Raw genomic sequence first — 17,657 nt, 5'->3', positions numbered from 1 at the left:
CATTAACTTCTGCTAACCATGTATATGTGACCAAAAACATCTGCTAACCATGTGTGTGTGACCAATAACATCTGCTAACCATGTGTATGTGACCAATAACATCTGCTAACCATGTGTATGTGACCAATAACATCTGCTAACCATGTGTATGTGACCAATAACATCTGCTAACCATGTGTATGTGACCAATAACATCTGCTAACCATGTGTATGTGACCAATAACATCTGCTAACCGTGTGTATGTGACCAATAACATCTGCTAACCATGTGTATGTGACCAATAACATCTGCTAACCATGTGTATGTGACCAATAACATCTGCTAACCGTGTGTATGTGACCAATAACATCTGATAACCATGTGTATGTGACCAATAACATCTGCTAACCATGTGTATGTGACCTAACATCTGCTAACCGTGTGTATGTGACCAATAACATCTGTTTTGAAGCATTTAGAGTTACAAAATTGTGGAAACTATCCCAAAATGTCCCTGTTTTCCAGAAATACAGATTCCTGGAATAAGCCGGAGATCCAGAATACTCCAACCACAACATCTGGAACATTTTGGATAAGTAGCTGGAATTGTACAACACAGGCAGCAACGCCCTCTCCGTCAGTGGGTGTCAAGCAACAAGACAAATCCTTTCCTAAAAGTAGACCAAACATCCTTTTAATTTCATATGCAAGATTAAAAGTTTTATTCAAAAAGTTCTGCTGGTATACAGTACAGTACTACATGGTGCGCATTGGTCAATAAGGTCAAGATAGGTTACAGAACAGGTTGAAACTGGCCATGGAAGGAAGGATTTCAATATAGTACATCACTTTCCTGGGTCACATTAAGTAGGCACAAACAGGACAAAGAGTTTTGAATAAGTTAGAGAAAACAAATTCAGGAAGTACCTTTTTTTTTCCTTCTCCAAAGTGCTTTCTGCTGTTTCATGGCAACTGAACTAAACTCTAGTATGCAAAGACTACATCCCCTAAGCAAAGTAGGGAGTACCAACCTTGATCGTCTTGCTTGGTCTGTATAGAGGCTTTGTAGTATCAAGTGTGTTTATGTAGAAGACTAATCCAAAACGTAATGTAACAGATTTATATTGAGATTTAGAGCTAAACTGACTGAAATTACACATCCCATCCTTAGTTAGAACAAATAAATTATAACCAACACAAAATAAATACAAAGGTAAACAATGATTATTGTCCCAAAAGGAGTAATACTACATACTACTATGGTCCAAAGGAGTAATACTACTATGGTCCAAAGGAGTAATACTACTATGGTCCAAAGGAGTAATACTACTATGGTCCAAAGGAGTAATACTACTATGGTCCAAAGGAGTAATACTACATACTACTATGGTCCAAAGGAGTAATACTACATACTACTATGGTCCAAAGGAGTAATACTACATACTACTATGGTCCAAAGGAGTAATACTACATACTACTATGGTCCAAAGGAGTAATACTACATACTACTATGGTCCAAAGGAGTAATACTACTATGGTCCAAAGGAGTAATACTACTATGGTCCAAAGGAGTAATACTACTATGGTCCAAAGGAGTAATACTACTATCTGTAAGGGGGAGGGAGTCAACCTATGCAGTCCTTTCAGATCTATAAGGGGGAGGCAAGGGATCGGTTTGGAATGGGTCCAAAGCCAACTCTATGGGCCCCATCTCAAATTGAGCCCTAGACCTATGCAGACCTGAGAGGAAACAAACATGGTATGCTGTAGCTCCTGCGTAGGGCCTAGGGGTTGATTCGGGATTGGGCCAAAGAGCCCAAAGGCTGTGCCTCTCGGTCGCCAATCAGAAGACAAAGGAGAAGTCATCTCCATTGGTGGTGTCCGATGTGTTCTGGTTGCATGTGTTCCCATTGGCCCGGTCAGGTTCTGTAAGCCAATCCTGGGGGTCACCCCAACATCCAGGACCTGGGGGTTAGTACGGGACACTGCCAGTCTGGGGGGGTGACGGAAAGGAGAAAATGTGATGGAATGGGTGAGAGGATTGAAGAGAAGCAGGTATGCATTGTAAATCATGTAATACACTGCAGGGATTGTTAGCCGAGTCGGGTGTTCAAACCCCACTAACCCCGACCTGCTCCATGATCACAATCAGACGTTAACTGATGCAGTATGTACAGCAGTGGGTCCTACACATAAATATACCTGGAGAAAACTTGATTGAACTCTCAATTAAAATTGTATAGATGATATTAGTCGGTCTGGTAGGAGTTGACACAAACAGGAAGTTACTAAACATCAGCGTCACAACACATGAGACATGCATGCTGCCTTACCAAGCAAAAAGACAGTAACTGCTCACAGCGTGGCCATGAGAAAATAGCTTTTATTTACCTTGGGTTTCACAGTAACTTTAGTACAGTTACTGCACAATAGAGACAGGATACTTGTCCACATGATTAAACATGCATTTAGAGTAGCAAAAATGACATGAACTAATTTTTGACCAAATGAGCAGTTCCTGCCTTTTTGCACTGTTTTATACACAAAGGGTGTTATTGTAGCACAAGGAGTGTTTATGGTTGGGTCAGTGGACTGTATAATGGTGTTTTAGGTTAGGTTGGGGGTGGGGTTAGGGGCGAGGTTAGGGGCGGGGGCAGGGTTAGAGTCCACTCTACATCAAACACACAGCAGTGTTACCTGGAGACAGTAAAGAGTAAACAGAAAGGAGGCGGGGCTACACACTGCTGTCATTTCCTTATTCTGTCACTTCATTTTCTGTTTCATCTTCATTTTCTGTCAGGGTTGGGCTGATTTTTAGGCTGCATTAAGACTCAAATACCCCCACCTCCTCAATATGTTAACATTCTTTATTAAATATATTGTAACATTAAGAGAATTCTGAAAAAGAAACTAAAATGATAAGACCTGCTTCCCCCATACTGGCCCAAAGCCCAGTCCCCCAGCCCAAAGCCCAGTCCCCCAGCCCAAAGCCCAGTCCCCAGCCCAAAGCCCAGTCCCCCAGCCCAAAGCCCAGTCCCCCAGCAGCCAAAGCCCAGTCCCCCAGCCCAAAGCCCAGTCCCCCAGCCCAAAGCCCAGTCCCCAGCCCAAAGCCCAAAGCCCAGTCCCCCAGCCCAAAGCCCAGTCCCCCAGCCTAAAGCCCAGTCCCCCAGCCCAAAGCCCAGTCCCCAGTCCCCCAGCCCAGTCCCCCAGCCCAGTCCCCCAGCCTAAAGCCCAGTCCCCCAGCCCAGTCCCCCAGCCTAAAGCCCAGTCCCCCAGCCCAGTCCCCCAGCCCAGTCCCCCAGCCTAAAGCCCAGTCCCCCAGCCCAAAGCCCCCCCAGCCCAAAGCCCAGTCCCCCACCCAAAGCCCAGTCCCCCACCCTAAAGCCCAGTCCCCCAGCCTAAAGCCCAGTCCCCCAGCCTAAAAAGCCCAGTCCCCAAAGCCCAGTCCCCCAGCCCAGTCAGTCCCCAGCCTAAAGCCCAGTCCCCCAGCCCAAAGCCCAGTCCCCCAGCCCAAAGCCCAGTCCCCAGCCCAGCCCAGTCCCCCAGTCCCCCCTAAAGCCCAGTCCCCCAGCCCAGTCCCCCAGCCCAGTCCCCCAGCCTAAAGCCCAGTCCCCAGCCCAGTCCCCCAGCCCAGTCCCCCAGCCCAAAGCCCAGTCCCCCAGCCCAAAGCCCAGTCCCCCAGCCTAAAGCCCAGTCCCCCCAGCCCAGTCCCCCCCTAAAGCCCAGTCCCCCAGCCTAAAGCCCAGTCCCCCAGCCTAAAGCCCAGTCCCCCCCAGCCCAGTCCCCAGCCAGCCCAGTCCCCAGCCCAGTCCCCAGCCCAGTCCCCCAGCCCAGCCCAGCCCAAAGCCCAGTCCCCCAGCCCAAAGCCCAGTCCCCCAGCCCAAAGCCCAGTCCCCCAGCCCAAAGCCCAGTCCCCCCAGCCCAAAGCCCAGTCCCCCAGCCCAAAGCCCAGTCCCCCAGCCTAAAAAGCCCAGTCCCCCAGCCTAAAGCCCAGTCCCCCAGCCCAAAGCCCAGTCCCCAGCCCAAAGCCCAGTCCCCCAGCCTAAAGCCCAGTCCCCCAGCCCAGTCCCCCAGCCTAAAGCCCAGTCCCCAGCCAGCCCAGTCCCCCAGCCCAAAGCCCAGTCCCCAGCCCAAAGCCCAGTCCCCCAGCCCAAAGCCCAGTCCCCCAGTCCCCCAGCCCAAAGCCCAGTCCCCCAGCCCAGCCCAGTCCCCCAGCCCAAAGCCCAGTCCCCAGCCTAAAGCCCAGTCCCCCCCCAAAGCCCAGTCCCCCAGCCCAGTCCCCCAGCCCAAAGCCCAGTCCCCCAGCCCAAAGCCCAGTCCCCCAGCCCAAAGCCCAGTCCCCCAGCCCAAAGCCCAGTCCCCCAGCCCAAAGCCCAGTCCCCCCAGCCCAAAGCCCCCAGCCCAAAGCCCAGTCCCCCAGCCCAGCAGCCCAAAGCCCAGTCCCCCCAGCCCCCCAGCCCAAAGCCCAGTCCCCCCAGCCCAAAGCCCAGTCCCCCAGCCCAAAGCCCAGTCCCCCAGCCAAAGCCCAGTCCCCCAGCCCAAAGCCCAGTCCCCCAGCCTAAAGCCCAGTCCCCCAGCCTAAAGCCCAGTCCCCCAGCCTAAAGCCCAGTCCCCCAGCCTAAAGCCCAGTCCCCCAGCCTAAAGCCCAGTCCCCCAGCCTAAAGCCCAGTCCCCCAGCCCAGTCCCCCAGCCCAAAGCCCAGTCCCCCAGCCTAAAGCCCAGTCCCCCAGCCCAAAGCCCAGTCCCCCAGCCTAAAGCCCAGTCCCCCAGCCTAAAGCCCAGTCCCCCCAGCCTAAAGCCCAGCAGCCAAAGCCCAGTCCCCAGCCTAAAGCCCCCCAGCCTAAAGCCCAGTCCCCCAGCCTAAAGCCCAGTCCCCCCAGCCCAAAGCCCAGTCCCCCAGCCCAGTCCCCCAGCCCAGTCCCCCAGCCCAAAGCCCAGTCCCCAGCCCAAAGCCCAGTCCCCCAGCCCAAAGCCCAGTCCCCAGCCTAAAGCCCAGTCCCCCAGCCCAAAGCCCAGTCCCCAGCCCAGCCCAGTCCCCCAGCCCAAAGCCCAGTCCCCCAGCCCAAAGCCCAGTCCCCCCCAGTCCCCCAAAGCCCAGTCCCCCAGCCCAAAGCCCAGTCCCCCAGCCCAAAGCCCAGTCCCCCAGCCCAAAGCCCAGTCCCCCAGCCCAAAGCCCAGTCCCCCAGCCCAAAGCCCAGTCCCCCCAGCCTAAAGCCCAGTCCCCCAGCCTAAAGCCCAGTCCCCCAGCCTAAAGCCCAGTCCCCCAGCCTAAAGCCCAGTCCCCCCAGCCTAAAGCCCAGTCCCCCAGCCCAAAGCCCAGTCCCCCAGCCTAAAGCCCAGTCCCCCAGCCTAAAGCCCAGTCCCCCCAGCCCAAAGCCCAGTCCCCCCCAGCCCAAAGCCCAGTCCCCCAGCCCCCCAGTCCCCCAGCCTAAAGCCCAGTCCCCCCAGCCCAAAGCCCAGTCCCCCCCCAGCCCAAAGCCCAGTCCCCCAGCCCAAAGCCCAGTCCCCCCCAGCCTAAAGCCCAGTCCCCCAGCCTAAAGCCCAGTCCCCCCCAGCCTAAAGCCCAGTCCCCCCAGCCTAAAGCCCAGTCCCCCCAGCCTAAAGCCCAGTCCCCCCAGCCTAAAGCCCAGTCCCCCCCCAGCCTAAAGCCCAGTCCCCCCCAGCCTAAAGCCCAGTCCCCCCCCAGCCTAAAGCCCAGTCCCCCCAGCCTAAAGCCCCCCAGCCTAAAGCCCAGTCCCCCAGCCTAAAGCCCAGTCCCCCCAGCCTAAAGCCCAGTCCCCCCAGCCTAAAGCCCAGTCCCCCCCAGCCTAAAGCCTAATTTGTTTTCTCTGAAACTATGTTCATTATACATTTAATCTGTTTGGCTTCTTTATTGAACAAAAATGTAACTGATTAATTGAACGTAATATTTTAGAATATTTGCGTACAGGATTTGTTTGTCCTAAAAATCTATTGTTTCAACATTTTATATACTGACATGTTTGATATACATATTGTACATTTGTACAGACTACACCTAATATTGAAGAGAAGAGGTATTTGGATTTCATTAAAATTTCCTTTAATTCAAATTCTAAACGCAATTCTATATCCTGTTTACTGCTTCAATTAAAATTCAATAATTGAGATGTATGAGGCAGTCTGAATTGAGGCCAACCCTGTTCTCGGTTTCATCTCGACCTCTGACCATTTCTCTAGTCTGATCCATTATAGACGGAGCTGTGGAGTCACATTCTCCAAAAGCGGCAATCACTCTCAGGCAAATCTGATCTGAGCAAATCAATGAGCCGATTGATTTCTGTGGTCAATCAGCAGCAAGAAGTGACTCGCTTTATTGACAACAGATACATTTTTAGGATGAGTGTCTTACCTAGAAAAAGCCTCATCCAAGTCTTCCTCAATTTCCTGCAAGAGAGAAAGATTGAGTTTCTGTATCCAAAATATTTTTCTCCCATTTAAAGAGAGAAACGGTTGATTTGAAAACGTACCCAGACAGTGTTATTGTTATCAATGTCCTCGGGAGCGGTGTGGTCATCCATCTGGAACTCCTCGTTGCCATTGGTTTCCAGAACCACGGCAACATGAGTCCGTTCCTCCAGGTCCAGTAGGTTACCCGTGGCAACATCTATGGAGACAAAAATCAGCCAATCAAATCAGTAAAGTTGAGTGTTTACAGTTGGACTCCAACTGCATACAGAAAAAAATCCTAAGGATCCAACCAAGGCCTCAGTAGGAGGAAATACAAGACGAACATTTACTTGATGTTATTTAGCAATGAAATGTCTTTCTGATTTACACTGTAGTCATTTAGCAGATGCTCTTATCCAGAGAGACGTACAATTAGTGCATTCCATCGTAACATAAATCTGTTGAACGTTATATAAAAAAAAAAACTCTGAACGTCTGCATTGGATAAAGATGGAGAGTGTGTGTGTTTGAGGGCTGCGTTTACACAGCCAGTAAAATTCTGATATTTTTCCAGAGCTGATCAGATTGGTGAAATCAGAATTGTGCTGCATGTGAAAATGCAGCCTCAGTCTCGCTCTGTGTGATGTGTATCACCTTACCTTCTCCTTTCAGACTAGCCAGGCTGTTGGATCCTTCTAATTGGGAGCTGCCGGATGCTTCTCCAGCCGAGCCGGACTTCACCCTCTTCTCTTTCTCTACAAGACACAAAATACTACCATCAACACACACACGGCTACTGAACAGCTTCTACCCCCCCCAAGCCAAAAGACAGCAGAAACAATTCAGCAAAGCAGCAACCGAACAGCAGCTACCGAACAGCAGAAACAATTCAGCAAAGCAGCAACCGAACAGCAGCTACCCAGACTTTTTGCTTTGACAGCCTTTGTATTTTGTTGTTGCACCGCCTCACCTCACTGGACTCAACCCACACGCTGCAGCTGCTACTCTGTTAATTATCTATCCTGATCCCCTAGTCACTTACACACACCCCCCCTCCCCTACCTACATATTACTTCAACAACCTGGTACCCCTGCACCAGTACTCCTTGTACATAGCCTCATTGCTGTCATGTTGTGATACCATTTTTCTTCCTCCTCCTTTTAGCAAATGTCTTCCTTTTTAACTCTGCACTGTTGTTTAAGGGCTGTTAACTAAACTTGTTGTGGGTGAAGTCTACACCGGTTTTATCCACCGCATGTGACAAATAACATTCGATTTCATATAGAAAATGCTAAATTGTGACCTCGTGTGTAAATAAATGTACGTGTCCCCATCTCCCAGGTTACGTGTAATAGGGTGTCTGTATAGCAACAATCTAATGCTATTGGCTGCATACACATATTTAAAACAGATGCCAGTGTAGCGAAATGCTTGTGTTTCTAGCTCCGACAGTGCAATAACATCTAAGTATTACGTCATGTCTAACAATACACAACAATATAAAAAAAGATTAAAAGGCAAGCAATGTCAGAGTCATATATAAATGGCCAGTATATGATAGAATATGTAACATTACAGTAATAGTGGGACTTAACTAGTATACACACACATATGAAGTGGGTAAAACAGGATGTAAACATTATTAAAGTGACCATGTCCATAGGAGAGCAGCTTCTAAGTAACCGGATGCTAGCCGGCTAGTGGCGCGACTAAAGTTCAGGGCAGGGGGAACTGGGCAGGAGGCCGGCTAGTGGCGACGACTAAAGTTCAGGACCTGGGCAGGAGGCCGGCTAGTGGCGACGACTAAAGTTCAGGACCTGGGAACTGGGCAGGAGGCCGGCTAGTGGCGACGACTAAAGTTCAGGACCTGGGAACTGGGCAGGAGGCCGGCTAGTGGCGGCGACTAAAGTTCAGGACCTGGGAACTGGGCAGGAGGCCGGCTAGTGGCGACTATTTATTAACAGTCGGATGGTCTTGAGATGGAAGCCGTTTTTCCAGCCTCAGCTTTGATACACCTGTACAGACCGTCCCCTTCTGGAGGGTAAGCAGGGTTTGAACAGCAACCTACCTTCTTTGGCAACCTGCCAGAACTCAAAGGCCACTTTAAAGGCCTGTGCTACAGTCAGAGTCACTGCCTGGGCCTAGGAGAGAAAGAGACCATTCACAAAGCTGTTATAATGCTATAAGCCCCAATGTAACATTAACAATCAAAAGGACACTGAAATTAAGAGTACAGATTATTTTAAAATGGGACAACATACAAACATTATTGAACAAGACCATTTGAAAAATATACTTTTATTAAGTAAAAATGTATGCATGTATGCATGTATGTGTGTTTTTCAAAATCCCATAAACACATGCAGTCGAAAAAGGGGGACGCGAGGAGTGCAACCTTCTAATGTTTCCCCCGGGGGAACGAGAGAAGGCCAGTCAGATGTAGGGGTTATATTGGAAGCAAACATGTTTTAAGGCAGGCTTTTGTTCCAGCTTTAATATACCCGAATCAGGTGCTCAAAGTGCTGCTGAGCAGCTGATTAGTAGAGTCAGCTGGGTTAGAGCAGGACTGGAACAAAACCCTGCACAATCAGTAGTTATAGTAGGAAGGTTGTTCGATCCTGTTCTAAGGAGTGGATTCATTTCCGTGTCTATCCCCTAGATCAGCATTTCCTCAACCCTGGTCCTCAACAGTGTAACGTGGTCCTCCCCAACAGTGTAACCGTGGTCCTCCGGTAACCGTGGTCCTCCGGTACCCCAAACAGTGTAACCGTGGTCCTCCGTACCCCAACAGTGTCCGTGGTCCTCCATTACTCTTACGATCTCTTAAAACTAGAGACATCTGTGGCATTGTGTTGTGTGACAAAACTGCACATTTTAGGCCTTTTATTGTCCCCAGCACAAGGTGCACCTGTGTAATGATCAAGCTGTTTAATCAGCTTCTTGATATGCCACACCTGTCAGATGGATGGATTATCTTGGCAAAAGGAGAAATGCTCACTACAATGTATATAAAACTAATTTGAGCACAACATTAGGGATAAATGAGCTTTTGTGCAGTATGGAACATTTCTGGGATCTTTCCTTTCAGCTCATGAAACCAACACTTTACATGTTGTGTTTATATTTTTGTTCAGTGTAGATAAAAATAATAATAATAATAATAATAATAATAATTCAGGTAGTTTACAGAAGGTCCAAGCAGAGGCATAAGAATATTTCTTAGACTCATCCAGTCCTTTCAGATTATAGGGGTGTCAGTTCATACTCACCACTTTCCTCTTGGGGCAGAGGTAGGCGTGGCACTCCAGTGTTCCGTTGAGGGTGTTCTGGGAAATGTAGGCAAACACCTTGTCGTGCAGCTTGTCCGCCGTGCAGTAGGATATCCTGCAGGACACAAGGGCAAAGGCTAAAATGTCAGAGGGCAAAATAAATTCAGTGGTTTACAGTTATGGTTCAGAGTGGCAAGTGTCCTCAGAGAGAGAGAGAGGAGAGAGAGAAGAGAGATCACCCAGCTCTGTGGAGGTCTGGTCTCCTGTAGGGAGATGTATTTTCAAAGACATTTGCCCTCTCCCCCACCACACACACACCTGTATATGGAGATGTTGTCTAGCAGCTGGTTGGTCAGACTATCATAGAGCATTATACCCAGAGGAGAAACCTTCAGAGAAACCTTCGGAGGCTTCTTACCTCCCGCTTTGGCCTGGAGGGGAGAGTTGAAGACAGAGAATATAGATTCATTACAAATCATTTATTTCGAATGTCCTTGGCCTGGATCAATATGAGATAACAATAATTAGACAAAGATCTTAAAATAATAAATCCCAATAATAGATATATCTATTATCAGTAAGCATTGATGCGAAGAAAAAAGATTAGCAACAATATAAAACAATACAGCTAATTGATTGTTTCTAAAAAAGGAGCAGGCCACGTTATTTAGTTATCGTGAAGCACTTAAGAAAAAAAATATGCTGTTCTTGAGAGCAAAAGCAATCAAGATCAACTCCAAAAATATAATCTAAAAATCAAGAGTTTAGGAACTTTCTGTGCTTTGAAATTACAATCCCTCCTACTTGTATGACATCACAGCTCACCGTGGCAATGATCCTCTTGACAGCAGCTGCTGATAGGTCCTCTCCTTTGGCCTGGTCCACCAGGGTCATGCCTAGGTGGCGGAGGTTAAAGGTCATGCCCTCCACAACAGTCTCCCTCGTGTCGGTCCAGTTCTCAGGAAGTTCTAGGAGACAGGTTATAAGATTGTAAGGAATAGGGGTCAACCACAGCAAGGTTATAGTAAAACGAAAACTGAAACTAAATAAAGAATTTAAATTAATTTAGTAAAACAGAAATAAAAATCCTAACAATTATGTTTATTATCTTCTAAACTTTGGCCAAAAATCAAAATGGAGTTTAATTAATGCTGAAAGTAGATGCAGAGGTTTCAAATAGCTAGTGATAATGATGCACAAGCTAGGTCACTAACTAACAGGGAAGAAAGCCGAGGTGCGAGCACGGAGCGTGACTGGGCCAAGCTAATCAAATCAAATCAAATCTTATTTGTCACATACACATGGTTAGCAGATGTTAATGCGAGTGTAGCGAAATGCTTGTGCTTCTAGTTCCGACAATGCAGTAATAACGAGCAAGTAATCTAACTAACAATTCCAAAAAAACTACTGTCATACACAGTGTAAGGGGATAAAGAATATGTACATAAGGATATATGAATGAGTGATGGTACAGAGCAGCATAGGCAAGATACAGTAGATGATATCGAGTACAGTATATACATATGAGATAAGTATGTAAACCAAGTGGCATAGTTAAAGTGGCTAGTGATACATGTATTACATAAGGATGCAGTCGATGATATAGAGTACAGTATCAACGTATGCATATGAGATGAACAATGTAGGGTAAGTAACATTATATAAGGTAGCATTGTTTAAAGTGGCTAGTGATATATTTACATCATTTCCCATCAATTCCCATGATTAAAGTGGCTGGAGTAGAGTCAGTGTCATTGACAGTGTGTTGGCAGTAGCCACTCAATGTTAGTGGTGGCTGTTTAACAGTCTGATGGCCTTGAGATAGAAGCTGTTTTTCAGTCTCTCGGTCCCAGCTTTGATGCACCTGTACTGACCTCGCCTTCTGGATGGCAGCGGGGTGAACAGGCAGTGGCTCGGGTGGTTGATGTCCTTGATGATCTTTATGGCCTTCCTGTAGCATCGGGTGGTGTAGGTGTCCTGGAGGGCAGGTAGTTTGCCCCCGGTGATGCGTTGTGCAGACCTCACTACCCTCTGGAGAGCCTTACGGTTGAGGGCGGTGCAGTTGCCATACCAGGCGGTGATACAGCCCGCCAGGATGCTCTCGATTGTGCATCTGTAGAAGTTTGTGAGTGCTTTTGGTGACAAGCCGAATTTCTTCAGCCTCCTGAGGTTGAAGAGGCGCTGCTGCGCCTTCCTCACGATGCTGTCTGTGTGAGTGGACCAATTCAGTTTGTCTGTGATGTGTATGCCGAGGAACTTAAAACTTGCTACCCTCTCCACTACTGTTCCATCGATGTGGATGGGGGGGGTGTTCCCTCTGCTGTTTCCTGAAGTCCACAATCATCTCCTTAGTTTTGTTGACGTTGAGTGTGAGGTTATTTTCCTGACACCACACTCAGAGGGCCCTCACCTCCTCCCTGTAGGCCGTCTCGTTGTTGTTGGTAATCAAGCCTACCACTGTTGTGTCGTCCGCAAACTTGATGATTGAGCAGCTTGTGAAGTTGCTGGAGCCGTTCGCAATCCACACCGACTTCAAACTGACAGCCGGTCACTGTCTGATGTGGTACCGTGCCGTCTCAACCTCGAGTCACACTTGCAGTCAACTACTGTTGCAAAACAGTTGGCACTGGTCCTCCTGAAGTCACTGCGTGAGCGCTTTGCATGCATACTGAATCCTCTGGCAGCAAACTTCAATCCTCACTCTACAGCAGCTTGCTCAACATAGATGGAGCTGATGAGGGAAGCAGAGTCTATTGTACTTCAGCAAAGTACAGCCATGGAGCAGCAGGACCCACAGCAAGATGTCAGCACGTTGAATCCAGCAAGCATCTCGTCCACAGTTCTTCAGAAATATAGTTTCCTCGCAACGAGGATAGTCCAGCCGGAGGGTCAACCAGTCAGGGCATTGTGTCCTGTATGAGCTGTGGAAATACCTGGAAGAGGTAAAGCTGGGCATGTTTACAGAGTCACCGCTCCAGTTCTGGCAGGCAAGGATGGCTGTTCATCCAAAGCTGTGACCTCTGGCACTGGATCTGGTTTCTGCCCCTGCATCCCAAGCGTTCGCGGAGAGGATATTCTGTCTGTGGACAACTGTCATCAGGCTTGAGAAACCGAACAACCACCTCTCTGGAACGCAGAGTCTTGTTTGGTTTAACAGAAACACGAACATAAGTTAGCATGGGCAGTGACCTTGAGGACTTTTGCCATTTTTTCAAATGTATTTAGTCAACTGGGCAGGACTTCCAACTTCATTGGTTGATCCCTTCTGATGACCCGGGGTTGGCATGACCTAATGACCCGGGGTTGGCATGACCTAATGACCCGGGGTTGGAGTCATGACAGCAGGGTCATCAGGAAGGAATAAGTCAATGAATTTCTCTTGTAGAACAAAATGGACTATTTCAAGATAGAGAGGTCCTCAACGGTGCTTCCCACACTCTCACAGAAACCCTCATCACAGAGATGTTGTCTATCCAAGTCTATAGTCACCATCTCCTTATGCATTACTGCCCCCCAGTGGCAAGATGTGACATTCCAAAAAACGAACTATAAGCCTACACCACATAAATGTCTCAGACTCCCACAGCTACTTTCTCTCCCAAACACAAAAATATATATATATATATATATAAAAAAACTAAAAACAAAATAACCAGTAAATTAAGTCAGAAAACAGACAAACTGAATTTCAAATAAAAATCTAAAAACTAATATATATAAAAAAAAAAACTATAATAAAAAGTTTGAACCATAGAGACATATACTGGGATCAAGATCAGTAGAAGGTCATGACCTCCAGGTTGTTCTCACGTGTTTCCAAGCAGCGAGGTGGGTCAAAGTCCAGATGCTATATTCAACTATGTTTGAGAACAGGGTCAATATTATGAGCTAGATGTAGGTTGCTACATCGCTCTCCCTCACCCAGACAGACCTTCTCCCTCACCCAGACAGACCTTCTCCCTCACCCAGACAGACCTTCTCCCTCACCCAGACAGACCTTCTCCCTCACCCAGACAGACCTTCTCCCTCACCCAGACAGACCTTCTCCCTCACCCAGACACGCCACATTGACATTCTCTCACAGACACGGGCCAAGAGCTACCACATACACACCATCCCCAGAACAGTTGCATTTAAAACTAGAAAACAGTCCCAGTGTTTTTTCTGGTTTGTTAACCATGATTCTGACTAATGACCATAACATATACATCACTGTATACCATGAGGAGGAGAGAGAGAGTGTGTGTGGTAACAAGCAGCTCAGCTTTGTGAGGAGGCTCCAGTAAGACCAGTCAAAAGGCACTGACTGCCTGAGGACCAGATGGATGGGTTAGGGTTCAGGGGTCAGTGAGGGGAATCAGCTGAATGTAGGGGTGTGGGGTGACAGATGCACGCCTGAAGATCGCCATTAATGACTTTCCCTTATCAATCTCTCTCAAAAAAAAATCTATGACTTTGGCCGAGATGGTTATGAAGGCAAGAGGTCAACTGAAGTGATTTCTGATGGACTTGTTCTTGAGTGCTTCTTTGTAGTTTACATCATTGCCAAGTCTTCAAGTATGAGGGATAAGATGAATGGAAGAGAGAGAAATTAGGGGAACAGTGGAGGGAGAAATGAAGAAGGCTAGGATATGAGTTTCTGCCATATAGATCCAGTGCGTCACTTTAGGTCTACGGTCTACATAAAGTCTGATCTAGGGACATTGGACTACGAGGAGCCGACTTCTGACAGGGCTAACATCCAATGAAAACACTGCTTCTTAAGAAGACCTGTAGGGCTCTGTCCAATGAAAACATTGCTTCTTAAGAAGAGCAGAGAGGGTTCACGTTCATGTCAGGTTTCTGGATGTAAGTTGAACCTATAGACTACAGTGACACACGATAACGCAGGGAGGTCTACCACCTTGTCCCAATGTAGATCAAAGGTCACAGAAACATTGCCACTGCAACAGGAAACACACACATCAGAGCCCTCTAGCAACACAACAGCCAATTAGAATCCAGGGTTTTCAAGGTGGATGTAAATGACTGAACAAACAATAGTGAATTCTCAGAAGTCTGTCAACGACACCTATAGGAAAGAGGAAAAACATCCAATTCTCAGAAGTCAACACGTACTATAGAGGGGGGTAGAACTAAATGGAGTCAACACGTACTATAGAGGGGGGTAGAACTAAATGAAGTCAACACGTACTATAGAGGGGGGTAGAACTAAATGAAGTCAACACGTACTATAGAGGGGGGTAAAGAACTAAATGAACTAAAAGTCAACACGTACTATAGAGGGGGTAGAACTAAATGAAGTCAACACGTACTATAGAGGGGGTAGAACTAAATGAAGTCAACACGTACTATAGAGGGGGTAGAACTAAATGAAGTCAACACGTACTATAGAGGGGGGTAGAACTAAATGAAGTCAACACGTACTATAGAGGGGGGTAGAACTAAATGGAGTCAACACGTACTATAGAGGGGGGGGGTAGAACTAAATGAACTAAAGTCAACACGTACTATAGAGGGGGGTATGAAGTCAACACGTGCTATAGAGGGGGTAGAACTCAAAAAATAGAGTCAACGTACTATAGGGGGGTCTAAATGAAGTCAACACGTACTATAGATGAAGGGGGGTAGAACTAAATGAAGGTAGAACTAAATGGAGTCAACACGTACTATAGGGGGTAGAACTAAATGGAGTCAACACGTACTATAGAGGGGGTAGAACTAAATGAAGTCAACACGTACTATAGAGGGGGTAGAACTAAATGGAGTCAACACGTACTATAGAGGGGGGTAGAACTAAATGGAGTCAACACGTACTATAGAGGGGGGTAGAACTAAATGGAGTCAACACGTACTATAGAGGGGGGTAGAACTAAATGAAGTCAACACGTACTATAGAGGGGGGTAGAACTAAATGGATTTCACAGAACTAGGTATGAATGAACAAACATTACTAATTAGTGACTAATGAGTATTCTAGTTCCTAAATGGTATGTACTCTGAAATTAAGCAGAGCCTTATAATACTGTATAATAAATAAGAGGACAAACGATACTGTTGGTGATCTGTAGTAATATGGAAGTGATGTGGCCTCAAATGGACCTATATTACCCAATGATCCATGTGTCAGAGGATGTGGGGGTGAAAAAGCCATCTGTTTGACATGGGACAAGAGGAAAGGGAGGGTGAGGGGGACAAGAGGAAAGGGAGGGTGAGTGGGACAAGAGGAAAGGGAGGGTGAGTGGGGAGGGTGAGTGGTGAGTGGGACAAGAGGAAAGGGAGGGTGAGGGGTGAGTGGGACAAGAGGAAAGGGAGGGTGAGGGGTGAGTGGGACAAGAGGAAAGGGAGGGTGAGGGGTGAGTGGGACAAGAGGAAAGGGAGGGTGAGGGGTGAGTGGGACAAGAGGAAAGGGAGGGTGAGGGGTGAGTGGGACAAGAGGAAAGGGAGGGTGAGGGGTGAGTGGGACAAGAGGAAAGGGAGGGTGAGGGGTGCTGGGACAAGAGGAAAGGGAGGGGTGGTGGGACACATCGCCCTTGGCGTTGCAGAGAAAAAGGAGTTTTCTGGGAGACGGTAAATGGATTATGCATCTGGGCCTGAGGGCAACTTCTATCCAAAAGGAAGACATTGTCCCCAGTCTACATGCCTGACCATGGCCAGTCCTGCAGGCTGAACGATATGGGTCAGTAGTAATGACTGATGACTTTTTCACCCCCTCAACCTGGAAAACAGATTCAGAAAACCCTAAACAGTTCAGAAAGCCTACTGTAGATTAGAGGCCAGAAAGCGGGTCACTCACTGCCAAATCAACATTACCTACCTCTACCCTGTAGCTCTACATCACAGTTAAATCAACATTACATTGAACATGATTATGAGTTATTTAACGAGGCAAGTCAGTTAAGAACAAATTTTTTTTTTAAACAATGACGGCCTACCTCGGTCAAACCCTCCCTTAACCCGGATGACGCCAGGCCAAATTGTGAGCCTCCCGATCACAGTCGGTTGTGATACACCCCTGGATCGAACCAGGGTCTGTAGTGACGCCTCGAGCACTGAGATGCAGTGCCTTTAGACCGCTGCGCCACTCGGGAGGCCCCTTAAACAAAAAGGCTTTAATAAAACACAATAAGTGTGCGGAATGTTGACAACAGAGGAAGCACCAGCAGTTCCCAAACCTGAACCCAGCCACGCTGCGGACCAGAGGAGAAGAGGTAAGAGCGATAACTGGGCCCAAAAATCAGTCATCTCCAGCAGGTGATGTTTTTGGATAAAAAAAATAAAAAAATTTAGAAGCTCACCAAGCGAGGGGTTTTTGTAAAATGTGTGTTGAATGTGGCTAAACAAGACTGGTAATGGTTTATTTGCTACGTCTTATTTGATAGAATCTAAGTTTGGTTGTCGAGTGTACGGATATAAAAACTGAGAAAAAAAAAAAAAAACACTTTATATCAGAGTTGCGCCTGTTGTTCACACGCGTATCTGCCCTCTCATTGGCTAGAACGGTCCCACCTGATCTTACCTCCCCCCGACTGCCTTCCATTTATATATCGGTTGTCAGAGCGGCCATTTGAGTATCTGATTAATAACATGGATAATGTTACTGGCTGGTCCCTGTAGCTGATATCTTGTCTATAGTGATTAGTAGGTCTAATTTCCCGGACGCCACCAAATCACCCACCTGGTTCAAGTGAAATTTAGCACACAATCTGCATCCTACCCTATTCTCTACATAGTGCACTACTTTTGACCTGAGCCTTATGGGACCCTGGTCAATAGTAGTGCAGTATGTCACGAATAGGGTGGCCACCTGACCTTCCATATGCCCCCACAGGAAAATGTTATTGGAGTAAAAGTCTATCAAAAAAAATATTTTAAAAAGTATTTGGTTTTAAATATACTTAAGTATCAAAAGTATTACGCACACTGCAACTGACATTAATTTACAAACAAAGCAGGTGTTTAGTGAGTCCTCCAGACCCGAGGCAGTAGGGATGACCAG

General features: G+C 47.5%; 1 pseudogene; it reads right to left on the bottom strand.

Annotated features, from left to right (window-relative positions):
- Nucleotides 1-1,675: 1,675 nt before the first annotated feature.
- LOC121841538 overlaps nucleotides 1,676-17,657 on the bottom strand; it is an 18,093-nt pseudogene continuing 2,111 nt past the window's right edge.

The sequence above is a fragment of the Oncorhynchus tshawytscha genome, linkage group LG31, assembly GCF_018296145.1.
Source record: "Oncorhynchus tshawytscha isolate Ot180627B linkage group LG31, Otsh_v2.0, whole genome shotgun sequence".
NCBI classification, from domain to species: domain Eukaryota; kingdom Metazoa; phylum Chordata; class Actinopteri; order Salmoniformes; family Salmonidae; genus Oncorhynchus; species Oncorhynchus tshawytscha.
The sequence above is the reverse complement of the archived record's forward strand: the minus strand, read 5'-3'. Positions and strand labels throughout refer to the sequence as shown.